Source organism: Mchenga conophoros, linkage group LG16 (genome assembly GCF_057382185.1).
Source record: "Mchenga conophoros isolate Kocher_MC1m ecotype Shallow Benthic linkage group LG16, M_conophoros_male_GT1.1, whole genome shotgun sequence".
NCBI classification, from domain to species: domain Eukaryota; kingdom Metazoa; phylum Chordata; class Actinopteri; order Cichliformes; family Cichlidae; genus Mchenga; species Mchenga conophoros.
The window spans coordinates 40796305-40810462 of NC_140541.1; the positions used below are offsets into that span (position 1 = coordinate 40796305).

Here is a 14158-nt window from a genome sequence, read left to right on the forward strand (position 1 = left end):
CTGGAGGGAAAGCTGAACAGCAGGTGAGGGAACTGACTGGAGTGGAGATGCTAAGGGAGGAACAGAGGCAGGCGTGGCTGACGACGGAGCTGAGGTTGGTGTGGCTGATGGCTGAGCTACAGACTGGGCTAGACAGGGAGATAAAGCTACAGCCTGGGCTAGTAAAGCTGGTGCCTGAGCAGGGGACACTTCAGCCAGCCTAACCAGGGATAAAGCTAGTGCGTGAAAGGCTGGATCAGGTGGTGGATGAAGTGGTGGACTGATTGGCTCTTCCGTGCTTCCAGAGCGTGAGGGCACTGGCTGGAGAGCCTCAGCTGAGTCTCTAGGGGGGTCAGGCCGGATCCTGGCCGCCCTCAGCCTAGGTGCTGGGACAGGCACGGGAGGTGGCTGGACACTAGTGATGTGACGTTCTGTATCGGGGCTTCGAAGCGTGTGTCGAGTAATGGAGGGGGCGTTTCCGCGAAGCGCGTATCGAGGCTTGCTTCATTTATGGGAGGAGCTGAAAATGATGACGTCCGAAGCCTCGCTGCCCGGCTGTACCACGTGACTGGTTCATGAAGCGGTTCGAACTTTGCCGCAAATAATCATTTTCCACACTGCCAGTATAAATATACACAGTACACTGCATCACTACACTATAGGTGTTTTACACACTCCTTTTGTTGTTGACATTTACAGGCTGTGTGCAAAAGGCCACACTCTTCAAATTCATGCCAACTAATATTTTTACGTCCAGTAGGTGTCCTGCTAGAGCAAATGAAGCTTCAAGAAGCTTCGCGTTGGGGTGAACCAATTGGATGAAAAGCATCAGTGCTTCATGAGGCTTCATCTGCCCATCACTACTGGACACCAGTCACCCCCACCCGAGGAACAGAGGTGGGTGTGGAGGTATACGGGGTCACAGCTGCCCTCGTCCTGGGTGCGGGCACAGGTGTGGGTGTCGGCTGACTGACAGGAGTGGAAATGATGACTGGGCGAGTGATACTGACAGGTCTATCTGGATTTATTCTGGTCCTTCTGCCACCACTATTTACAGTCTTTGACTGAACAGTCTTTGGGGGAGCAGAGCAGAAAAAATCTTCCCAGTCCACTTCATCCTCTAGGAGGCGAACATCCCATGAATCAGAAAAGAGTCTATTGTGTGTTTTAAGTGAATAATCAGATGGTGAGTGCGAAAAACAGTCACTGGAGCTCACCATTGGGAGTTGCTGGAAATAGTCCTTGTTATGGCGACGTGTGCGCCGCTTTCTCCGGGAAGAGGCAGTGGGCGGGGTACACAGCCGAGCCTCTGGCACGGGAGCCTCCATTGAGCCGAGGTGGGAGGCGGAGCCACCGTGCCATGGCGAGGTTGAAGGTCCGGTGAGTAAAATGGCTGGTGGGCGAGCGAGGAGCGGAGCAGCGGAAGAGCGAGCGGCCGAAGCCTGGCCTGTGACGCCCACTCTCCGCGGCGAATGCTCCGATGCAGGTGAGGCAGCAGGTGGAGGACCGCGGCGTCTCCGAGGCCCGCCCAGAGCCAGGCGAGTCCCCTCAAAGACGTGCTCCCTCTCTGAGAAGAGCCGCTGTTTCCACCTGAGCTTCTCCGCCCAAATGGAGAGCGCTACGTCCTGCCGCTCGAAAAGGTCCGAGTCCGCTGGGTCCACAACGCGTGGTCGGGTCATTGTGTCAGAGGTAGTGTCGTGGATGAGAGAAGGAGGACCCAAACGCTGGACTCACAGGCAGGTAGGTGAAGGTGGATGTTTATTGCCGAAGGAGCGAGCAAACAGTACAGAGGGAGGAAATGGCTGGCTGACTGAATGAATGAATGACCAAAGGACTGACTGACTGACTGACTGACTGACTGACTGACTGACTGACTGACTGACTGACTGACTGACTGAACATACAGACGACATAGACATCAGGCGTACATCATCAATGACCCGACACTGAATGGGTAGAACAGAGGGCTTAAATACACAGACTGGTGATAATGATGATAATGAGAGACCGGTGAGTACACAGCTGAACATAATGAACTAATGATAATGGGAAGAGGACTGAACATAATGCACACAGACCAAGGCTAACACAATAAAACAGGAAGTGGAAAAGGCAGTAGATAAACAGTGAACGTGAACTGAAAATACTGGGTCACCGACCCAGGAACCCTGACAGTTCTAAGTAGTTCTACATGATGAAACATCCACACTAAGTTTAAGAAGGACACACAAACACCATCTGTCCTTTCATCATGTGTACAAACGTGTTCAGATGTCAAATGTACCGTGAATGGATGCAAATGTGGATCGTTCCAATAAAATGAGACAGTTTTGTAAGTGGATCACAGTTTGAAGTTCATTGAAACCTATAAGAACATGTTATTCAAACCAATTTTATCCAACAGGAAGAAGCATCAGGGGAACAGGAAACATTCAAACATGTTTACTGTAAGAACTGCACAAAGGAAGGAAACACAATCCTACACACGAGCACTTTAAAATGGACATTTAGCTTTTCAAACATCAGGGAGCTGCAATAACAACACTGAGCCCATTCTGATCAGACTGAAAGATTTATAGAGATTTATCCATGTGCTGGAAAATGATTTGATATCAACATAGATGCAGATTAGCAGGAGCATTTTCTTCATATTGATTTAGAGTTCAGTACCAGGAATATGTAGAATTAACATCTGTGTGCATGACGAGTGATGAAAATTCAAAGTCAGGCTTTCAGAGGATGTCAGAATTGGTGTCTCTATCTGTGACTGTCCCAGAGGAACCTACCTGGGGGATTATTACAGATCTGTCTATATAGAAAGACTTGCATTGATTCACAGTGTACAATTCTTTCTAATCTATTAACATCTTCCTCCAAATCCTGTTTCTGCTGTTTAATGACATATGTCTGAATACAGACAGTGGAAAAATGTCAGTCCTAGTCTTACTGGATCTCAGTGCAGCATTTGATACAGTTGACCACAACATATTACTCAAACGACTGGAGAACTGGACAGGTCTTTCAGGAACTGTACTAAACTGGTTCAAAACATACTTAGAAAACAGGAAATACTTTGTATCAATAGGTAACTTCACATCTGAGCAGACAAGTATCACATGTGGAGTTCCCCAAGGTTCCATCTTGGGACCCTTTCTGTTTAACATTTACATGCTCCCACTGGCACAGATTATAAAGAACAACAAAATAAACTGTCATAGCTATGCAGATGACACACAAATATATATCACAATGTCACCAGGAGACCAAGGCCCCGTACAATTTTCTCCAGCTAAACAAAACAAAACTGAGGTAATAGTCTTTGGCGCCAAAGAAAAACGATTACAGGTCACCAGAGAACTTCAATCTATACATCTAAAAACCACAAACCAGGCGAGACATGTGGGTGTAGTGATGGATGCAGACCTAAACTTAGAAAAACACATTAAGACAATAACAAAATCAGCTTACTATCGCCTCAAGAATATATCAAGGATAAAAGATCTGATGTCTCAACAGGACCTGGAAAAACTAGTCCATGCATTCATCTTTAGTAGGCTTGATTACTGTAACAGCATCTTTACAGGTCTACCTAAAAAATCAGTCAGACAACTACAGCTCATTCAGAACTCTGCTGCTCGAGTCCTCACTAAGACCAAAAAAGTGGACCACATCAGTCCAGCTCTGAGGTCTTTACACTGGCTGCCTATCCGTCAGAGGATAGACTTTAAAGTTCTGATGCTGGCCTATAAAGCTCTGAATGGTTTAGGACCAAAATACATCAGTGACCTCCTGACCCAGTATGAACCTTCCAGATCACTCAGGTCATCTGGATCCGGTCTTTTATCAGTTCCCAGAGTCAGAACCAGACACGGAGAAGCTGCATTCAGCTTTTATGCTCCTTATATCTGGAACAAACTCCCAGAAAGCCTCAGATCAGCTGAAACACTCAGTTTATTTAAATCCAGGTTGAAGACTCACCTGTTCTCAGCTGCATTTGAATAAAGCACCAAATCCACACTTTTAAGCTTAAATTTCAAAACTTACATTTAACTACTGATTTTATCTACTGTTCTGATCTGTTTTGATTTTATATACTGTTTTGTTTGTTTGTTTGTTAATTAGTTAGTTTGTTTGCTTGTTTTAATCAATTTTAAATCATGCTTTTTATTTGTTTTTGTTTCTAATGTCTCTGTAAAGCACTTTGAATCACCTTGTTGTTGAATTGTGCTATACAAATAAACTTGCCTTGCCTTGCCATCAGAAGGGCTCAAACCTCCTGCTGTTTCTACTGGACCATAAATTCTACTTTATGATCATCTTCAAAAATAAAAACGTGAGTTTATTTGTGAACTCTGTGAAATGTGTCTGATGTTTAGTTTGAACCAATCCTGTGTCAGCTGCAGCCACATCATTGCCACACATACAAATGGGTGCGTTCCTGTTTAGACCTGCTGGCTGTCAATGGGCTTCATTCCATTTCAGACTGCCGGTGGTCGGCTGTGATCTAAACTCAACATGGCTCCTGTGTTAGAAGAGCCTCTGATTTTAAACTTTGCACATTTAATAGTTTCTTTCCAACACTGTGGAGCTACCAGCCCAGTATATGTAGCCACAGTAGATGGAGTTATCAAGCTGACTGACAAACATCAGGACTCATGTGATCCCTACATGTGGACCTTTCACAGATGGATCCAAGTGCAGATTCAACTCTGCATTACATTTGACTTCAGCTGTTACACGCTTTCTAGCTGTGTCACTTCCTGCTTTTTGGATCAGATAGTTTATTCATGTCCACAAATGTTTGGCTGCATGTTTGTATCATCTATATTTCCAGTCTTCATACAGCCGATATTTCATGTGAACTCCAACCTGCCAGCTGCCATGTTTTCAGGGTTCATTCAGTGTTGAAATGTAGGACAAACAGCAGCACATGTTCTCTAAATGTTTGCAGTCATTTTAAATGAAGCTGATACTACATGAGACATTTTCCACATTTACTGTCTTTGAACAGAGAATAATAAAGCCATCAAACATATACAGGCTGTGCAAATACAAACTTCTGTGGTGCATTTGATGACCTGCAGAGGAGAACAAGTCGGGCTTTTCAGCCCTAACACAACCTCTTTGTTCTCAATACTACAAAACCTTCAAAGGCTGATATGCAAGTTTGCATGAATCACCAACACAGTAGTGTTTGTTTCTAGTATAATTATAAATAAGCTGATCAGATATCTGCTGACTGATTAGATCCTGTATCTATTACAGATGAACTGGATATCACAGCGCATGTTGTTAATCCGTCATATCAAACTAAACCGTGTTGCTGGTGTAAATATCCTCCAATAAAGTCAGATGAGGGCTGCTGTTGCCAGGTAACGATGATGTCACACTGGATCTTCTGATCTTTAGCATCGTAGCGCTCGGAGTCTGATGTTGGCTCATGTGTTGTTAAACACCAACATGACGTTCTACTAGTCAAGGCCTCAGCTTATTATATACCTATTATATTCTAGTATCAAATACACAATTTTCAAATGGAGGCCTAATAACAGATTATATTGTTCTCTTCCAAGATGGTTGCTGGCATCCACCAGTAACCTTTCAAAACAAAATGTCTAATTTCACTGCATTGACAGTAGGTAAAGAATTAAACTGACATTACTCCTCCACTGAATCTACATAAATCAACAGTTAAATAATGTCAGTTCTTCCGTGTTCTCTGGAATCAATCACAGCAAAGAAATTAGACTGTTTCTTTTGAAAAATGTTGGGAAAGAACAAATCAAGATCAAAAATCAAGATTCAGTTAAACAACAATTATAACTAAACAATTTGAGATAATGTTAGTTTCCATTAACATTAAATTAGGTTACTGAATTGGCAAACACCTTCCTATTAACATTACCCATTTTACCCCAATAACTAAAGAAATTAGCACTTGCAGGTCAAAACCTTTATTCAAGAGATGCAAAAATAACATTGATACAGTGACTGTCAAAAATTACAGCACTGATCATACTGTGACATGTTGGTTCAAAACAGCACACTTAGAAATATTCAACGTTCTTTACTTCAACTGAATGAAACTGAAAACACCATTTCACACGACCCATATGGGATATTTAGACTGTATAACTGTTCACTCTACATCTCTTCACTAGTAAAAGAAAGAAAAAATACAAAGAGAAATTTAAAAATGCTGCCAAAGTGCTGCACAGAGCAAAAGGAAAAACAAACAACAACAAAAAAATGGCCCTGTCCTCATGGCAGTTGCAGTGTATATAAAAATGAACCCTGCGATCTGTTCCTCCAGCTTCAAAAATGCAGCAGAACAAGTGTGAGATTTAAATGTCTTCTCACCTAGAGCTGATCAACTTAAGATAAGATAAGATAAGATAAGATAAGATAAGATAAGATAAGATAAGATAAGATAGAACTTTATTAATCCCTCGGGTGGGTTCCTCTGGGAAATTCGATTTCCAAAAAAGCACAGCACCGACAGAAGTTACAGAGTTATACACACACACATATATATAAATACAGAGACAATATAAATAAAATATACGAAGGGGATAAATAGAATAAATAGGAATAAAAATAAAAATACAAGTGAATTGCACATTTCAAGTATTGAGTCTATTGCACCGTTGACTATTTACAAAAGTATTGCACAAGGTATTGTACAGTGAGGTGAAGAGGCACTACAGCTTAGTTGTTCCCCCCTCCTTTGTCCTCCTGTTTCTCCTCCCTCTCCCCTCCAGAGAGGAGTTAAACAGTCTGATGGTGTGTGGGACAAAGGAGTTTTTAAGTCTGTTAGTTCTTGTCTTTGGGAGAAGCAACCTGTCACTGAACAGACTCTTCTGGTTGTTAATGGCCGTGTGCAGAGGATGCCTGGCATTGTCCATAATGTCCATCAGTTTCTTTAATGTCCTTTTCTCTGCCACTGTCACCAGAGTGTCCAGCTTCATGCCGACCACAGAGCTAGCCCTCCTTTTTTTTTTTTTTTTTTTTTTTTTTTCTAAATGACATCAGAAACAGCAGTATGCGACATTACGTGATGGCAGAGCTTCAGTTCATCCTTTGTCATTTTTTTTTTTTTTTTTTTTTAATAAATAGGACAGGGGGAATGAATGAGAGAGAGAGGGGGAGAGAAAGAAAGAAAACCCAAGGGGAGAAGAGACGGTGAGAAGGGGGGGGAAGAGAGACAAAAAAACAAAACAAAAAAAAACAAAAAAAAAAACTCCTGGGTCACCTGTATGGAGAAAAAACAAACAAACAAACAAACAAACAAACAGAGGAGACAGCAAACAACAAAGAGCAACATAATAATAGAGAAAACAAAGCACCATCACAATAAACTAGCTAGTCATAGATATCAGTATTTACTAAGTAATAAACGATATTGTGCAGCACGCAAGATAGACAGCGCACAGTGTGCTTTGAGGCAGCAGCCAAGAAAGCTTTAGTCCGCGTCTGTGAATACCCATGTGTGCATACCTGTGTGGATCAGCATGCTTGCATTCCAAAGGTTTCTCCATGTAATGATCTGCTAGGGAGTGTGGGGGGGCCACAGCCCCGTCCTCCAGGGTGTGAAGCGGGTATGGAGGAGATCAAAACTCCAGACATCCAGAGGCCCCCAGAACACAAGAGACCATGGAAGACCAACAGAGGGGCAGCCGCGCCACTGTTCCAGAGCTAGCCCTCCTGATCAGTTTCTCCAGCCTGGATGAGTCCTTCTTTGCTGTGCTGCTCCCCCAGCACACCACAGCATAGAAAAGTACTCCAGCAACCACCGACTGGTAAAACATCCTCAGGAGCTTCCTGCAGATGTTAAAAGACCTCAGCCTCCTGAGGAAGTACAGTCGGCTTTGGGCTTTTTTATACAGGTGCTCTGTGTTGCATGACCAGTCCAGTTTATTGTCCACCCACAGCCCGAGGTACTTGTACTTGTTGACCACCTCCACCTCCTCCCCCTCTATCTGAACCGGCAGTGGACCTGCTCTAGACCTCCCGAAGTCCACAACCAGTTCCTTAGTCTTTGAGGTGTTGAGTTGCAGGTGGTTTGTGTGACTCCATGCGACAAAGTTCCTCACCAGACTTCTGTACTCCTCTTCCTGATCATCCCAGATACACCCCATGATGGCTGTGTCGTCTGCAAACTTCTGAATGTGGCATAATTCAGAGTTGTAGCAGAAGTCAGAGGTGTACAGGGTGAAGAGAAGAGGGGACAGCACAGTTCCCTGTGGTGCTCCTGTGCTGCTGACCACTGTGTCAGACGTGATGTCCTTCAGCCTGACGTACTGTGGTCTGTCGGTGAGGTAGTCGGAGATCCAAGCCACCAGGCAGGGGTCCACCTCCATCCTGTTCAGTTTTTCCTGAAGCATACAGGGCCGGATGGTATTAAAGGCACTGGAAAAGTCAAGAAACAGTATCCTGACCGTGCCTTTTCCCCCATCCAGGTGTGAGTGGGCTCTGTGTAGGAGGTACAGGATGGCATCCTCCACTCCGACACCCGCCTTGTATGCAAACTGTAGTGGGTCCTGGGCATGTTGTACCTGTGGTCGGAGGAGGTTGAGGAAGAGCCGCTCTAGAGTCTTCATAAGATGTGACGTCAGTGCCACCGGTCGGAAGTCATTCAGCTCATTGGGCCGGTTCTTTTTGGGGACCGGGACGATGCAGGATGTCTTCCATAGGGCGGGCACTCTCCCCAGTCGCAGACTGAGGTTGAAGACTCGTTGTAGCGGCTCCCCAAGTTCAGCAGCACACGCCTTTAGCATCCTAGGACACACCTTGTCTGGGCCTGCTGCCTTTCTGGGGCGAAGCTTCCTCAGTTGTCTCCTGACCTGATCCACTGTGACACTGGGAGATGTTTGGGAAGAGGGGAGGGGGGGAGATGTCTTGCTGCTGAGAGAGGGATTGGAGGAGGGGGGTGTCATGGTGTCAGGAAGGGGGGGAAGCGAGGGAGGTAGGAGAGTGGGGATTGGACTCTGTAGTGAAGGTGAGGGTGGGGGGGTTGTGGGCTGGTCAAACCTGTTGAAGAAGTTGTTGAGTTCGTTTGCCTTCTCCACAGTCCCCCCCACTGTGCTTTTCTTGGTGTTGTGGCCTGTGATGGTTTTCACACCATTCCAGACCTCCCTCATATTGTTCCTCTCCAACTTCTGCTCCACCTTCCTCCTGTAGGTGTCCTTTGCTTCCCTCAGGCAGCGTTTCACCTCCCGCTGTGCTGCCTTCATCTCCTCCTTCACTTTGCTCCTGAAAGCCTTCTTCTTCATGTTGAGGACAGCTTTGACTTCCTGTGTTACCCACGGTTTGTTATTAGGATAACACCGTACCGTCTTAGCAGGGGCGACCGTGTCCACACAAAAGTTGAGGTAGTCTGTAAGACAGTGTGTCGCCCCCTCTATGTCCTCACCATGTGGGCTCAGGAGCACATCCCAGTCTGTGGTGTCATAGCAGTCTCTCAGAGCATCCTCCTTTTCTGGGGTCCATCTCCGGATGGAGCGCGTTGTGACAGGCTGCCTTTGGACGAGGGGTGTGTATTGTGGCTGTAGGTAAACCAGGTTGTGGTCTGACTTCCCTAGTGGGGGGAGGGGGGTGGCTCTGTATGCATCTCTCACATTAGCATACAGTAGGTCAATTGTCCTGTTGCTCCTTGTGGGACAATTCACAAACTGGTGAAAAGCAGCCAGAGTAGAGTCCAGTGTGGCATGGTTAAAGTCTCCAGATATAATAATGAAAGCCTCGGGGTTTTGTGTCTGAAGTCTTGCTGTGACTGTGTGTATTTTCTCACAGGCAGCTGTTGCGTCGGCCCTCGGAGGGATGTAAACATACACACAGATCACATGACTGAACTCCCGAGGTAGATAATATGGCCGCAAGCTAACAGCTAGCAGCTCCAGGTCCGGACGGCATACCGAAACTTTAACGGAGACGTGTCCAGGGTTACAGTATCTGTTGTTAACGTAGACAATGAGTCCCCCACCTCTGCTTTTTCCGCTGGCCTGCGTGTCCCTATCGGCTCTCACGGGTGTGAAACCGCATAGGTCTACGTTAGCCTGCGGCGTTAGCTCGGTTAGCCACGTCTCCGTGAAGATAAACAAGCTGCACTCACGGTATAGTCTGTGGTTGTTCAGAGCGCACAGTTCGTCAATCTTATTCTGTAACGAGTTCACGTTGCCCATGATCACTGTCGGGATTGATGGTTTGAATCGCCTCCGGTGATCCGCTCTCCTCGCTCCAGCTTTGCAGCCTCTGTAGCTCCTCTTTAGCTCGGCCGGGATGTTGTGTCGCATGCCGGTCTGTCCCTTTGTTTTTAGTGCCAGCAGCTCCGCTCTCGAATAGATGAAGGAACTGGTTCCAGAAGTTTTAAAAAGTGCATTATCCATCTTGTATCGCTATATCTAAGAGGTATAAGTAGAGGAAGGTGAAAAAAAAAGTTTGAAAAGCCTAGTCTAAAAAGTTAAAGTTAACAAAAAGGTGCGGTGTTGCAGAGCTACTTGGAAAGGCTGCCGTCACTCCAGCGCCATCTTGATGATGTCATCTTGATGACTTGCATGCATAACAGTGAGCTTTCCTTGCAGGAGCAGTTTTGTCTTAGTTGTGAGCTTTTCTTGTACCGGACTCTGCGCCCTAATTTTAGTGTCAGACCACACATTCAGAGTATTCCATCAGAACCAACCACGACGCAAGAGGAACACTGATGACGTGCAACCCCATGACCCAATCTGGGGCAGTGATGTACCAGCGGGAGTTCAAGTTGTGGACCACCAGACAGAAGGTCCTGCACTCACTGTTCCCATGGGTCGGAACTGGAAAAAACACGTTAAGAATTGAGACTCTTGACTACCGATTTGGACTTTTCCTGAACAGCTCAACAAAGATAAATAAGGCTCAGAATGAGGAAATCAACGCGATCAGAATAGTGGTCATGCAACACAGGGTCGCCCTGGACATGATTCTCGCTGAGAGAGGGGGCCTCTGTGTCTTATTCAACACCACTTGTTGCACCTATATCCCGGACAACGTGCACTCCTTGACCATGACCACCGCCCTAGACAAGTTGCGACAACTGAGTAATGCGCAGCAACAAGACTATGTCACGAACAATGAGGACTGGCTGACCTGGCTGCTGAGTGGCAGCTGGAAGACCCTCGTGATAAAAGGACTCGTACTGATAGGAGTTCTGCTTCTATTATTGTGCTTGTTTTCTACATGTATCCTACCATGCATAAGATCCATGATTGACAAAATGGTACAGGCCACAGTAATTACCTATGTTGGACTGCCACTAGAAGATGAATCGGATGAAGAAGATTTAGTATAGAAACACACACACACATACTGAATGATGCTACAATTGAAAATGTTATAAGCAAGTGATTGTTGGCTGATAATAAAGTATGATTAAGTGAAAAATATTAACATCAGGAGGGGATGTTAAAGAAGAAACGCTTTTATGAGTTTTATGTTGCATTAAAGTATATGTTCATATTTTACTCTTAATAGGAAAAGAACAAAATGTACTACTCGCTCTGTTTATAGAAAGAGGAAGTTCACCCTATGACATTTATACGAACTTAGACACACACACACACATATATGCAAAATTAGAGGAAACTGCTATGCTTGTTTCACCCTGCTATAAATAATAAACGACTACTGCAGCTCGGTGTGAGTCCTCTCTGAGCCCTCACCCGTGCAGCACGTTAACCGTCTCCAAGTGTCTCAGTGTTGTTTATTCACCTGTTTGATAACTGTAAATCTCTGACAAGAGTTTATTTATATCATCTTCACGTGAACACATTCAAGAACATCACAGATGAAGAAACATTAAAAACTTCCACACTACATGAAGCAAGAAAAATAGTTTATTCCTTTATGTAGAAAAAACAGAAACATCAAACATCTCCAAGACTCTCTTTGAAAGAACTAAAAACCTTTGTTCTCATGGTCCAATCATGAGTGAACTCCCCGATGAAGCCTTGTGTGCTAAAACATGTCAGAGTTTTAAAGGTTAAACATGAGTTTCCAAAACGTTTTGCTGGAGAACAATGAACTATTTGACTGAGTTTCAATCATTTACAGACGAGCAAAACCAGGACAGAGAAAAAAGGACAAAACTGACTCAGTAAAAAACAGAAAAGAAGATCCCATGTAGATCTGTATTATGTAGAAGTTCAGCCCAGCAACCAGTTCAGTTCAACACAAGTTTAAATGATTCTATCTGAACTCTGTGGAGCCTGATCTCAAGCTTTTTGAGTCTGACACAGAAACCAGAGGATCTTTCTGTGTCTTCAGATTCACTGTGATCCAGTGATGGGAGTGATTTCAGCCCTGAGTGATCGCGCTGATGTTTGCACAGAGCAGACAATGAGGTGAATGTTTGGGCACATTGGTAACAGTGAAACAGTTTATTAGTAACGTGGGATCGTTTGTGTGCAGAGTATGAACTGAGATTCCTGAAGCTCTTGTCACACTGGTCACAGCTGTAGTTTCCTTCTATGTGTGTTCGTTCATGACTGTTACGATGACCTGAATGCGAGAAGCTTCTCTCACAGTGTCTGCACTTGTGTGGTTTCTCTCCTGTGTGGACTCGTTTGTGTGATTTAAGGTCCCTTGCAGTGGTGAAGGATGACCCACACTGATCACAGAGGTGCTTTTTAACCCCACTGTGAATCAGTTCATGTTGTTTTAACTCACTTGGTGTGGTGAAGCTTCTCCCACATTCTTTGCAGTATTTCAGTTTGTCTCCAGTGTGTCTACGTTGATGTGTTTTAAGGGCAGCTTGCCAACTGAAAGTTTTTCCACAGAGGTCACAATGAAAGTCTTTCCCACCACCACAGTGATGACAGGGTTGAGAACTGGATCCATCTGTGTCGCTCTGCTTCTAAACAAAGACACAAAGACAGTGTAAGTCAGTCCTTCAACATTTGTATCCTGAACGTCGCCTGAAATAAAGAGCATCTCTGCAGACGTCCAACTACATTTGACTGTTTCAGTTAACACACTCAGTTTACTGGGCTGCAATAACTACAATACTACCACCATAATACTACAGTAATACTAAAATCATAACTGAAAGGAAAATCTGAATAATCACTCAGAGCTGCTTTTCCATGCAGTAGAATTGCTAACATGCTAACACAGTTTAATGAGCAGAGTTGTTCCAAACAGTCAGGCTAAAATGACAAGATAACAATATAAATACATACCTCACAGTAGCTGCACTTGTAGAGTCTCTTTCTGGTGTGGATCTGTTGGTGTCGTCTCAGGTGACGTGGAGATTTAAAAGTCTTCTCACACAGGTCACATTGATAAGGTCTCTCCTCAGTGTGGGTAAACATGTGTCGTTGTAAGTCTGTGTGAGTTATAAACTCTTTGCCACACTGTTCACAGCAGTACACATCATGTCTGTTGTGAATGCGTAGGTGTGTATTTTGGCTCTCTCTCTGGCTGAAAGTTTTTCCACAGATGTCACAGCTGTATGCCTTAATTCCAGAGTGGGTAACTAGATGCCTCTGTAAGTGGCTACTGTTAGTAAAAGCTCTGCCACACTGATCACAGCTGTATGCCTTAATTCCAGAGTGGGTAACTAGATGACTCTGTAAGTGGCTACTTTGAGTAAAAGCTCTGCCACACTGATCACAGCTGTACGCTTTAACTCCACTGTGGATGAGTTGGTGTTTTTTTAGGTAACCCTTCCTGGAAAAAGACTTTCCACACAAGTCACAGCTGAACGGTCTCTCTCCAGTGTGGATGACCTGATGCTGTTTTAGTTTATCCTCACAGTAAAACCCTTCCCACACTCGTCACAGCTGTATGGCTTAATTCCAGAGTGGGTAACTAGATGCCTCTGTAAGTTGCTACTTTGAGTAAAAGCTCTGCCACACTGATCACAGCTGTACGCTTTAACTCCACTGTGGATGAGTTGGTGTGTTTTTAGGTGACCCTTCAAGGAAAAAGACTTTCCACACAAGTCACAGCTGAACGGTCTCTCTCCAGTGTGGATGACCTGATGCTGTTTTAGTTTAGCCCTCACAGTAAAACCCTTCCCACACTCGTCACAGGTGTGTTTTTTCTCTCCCTTTCTTCTGTGAGGTTTGTCGGCCTCCTGAGAGCGCTGACTTCTGGCTCCATGTTGGTCCTGCAGTGACAGAGATACAAACAGAGGCAGTGAGTG

At 44.7% G+C, this 14158-nt stretch overlaps 1 long non-coding RNA gene across 1 annotated transcript; it reads right to left on the reverse strand.

The window, feature by feature from the left end:
- Window positions 1-11828: 11828 nt before the first annotated feature.
- On the reverse strand, window positions 11829-13641 carry LOC146557374 (uncharacterized). Its single transcript, XR_014888961.1, has 2 exons — window positions 13191-13641; window positions 11829-12865 (listed from the first exon to the last, which is right to left on the reverse strand). It is a non-coding gene; the product is annotated as an uncharacterized LOC146557374 (long non-coding RNA).
- Between the last annotated feature and the right edge of the window lie 517 nt (window positions 13642-14158).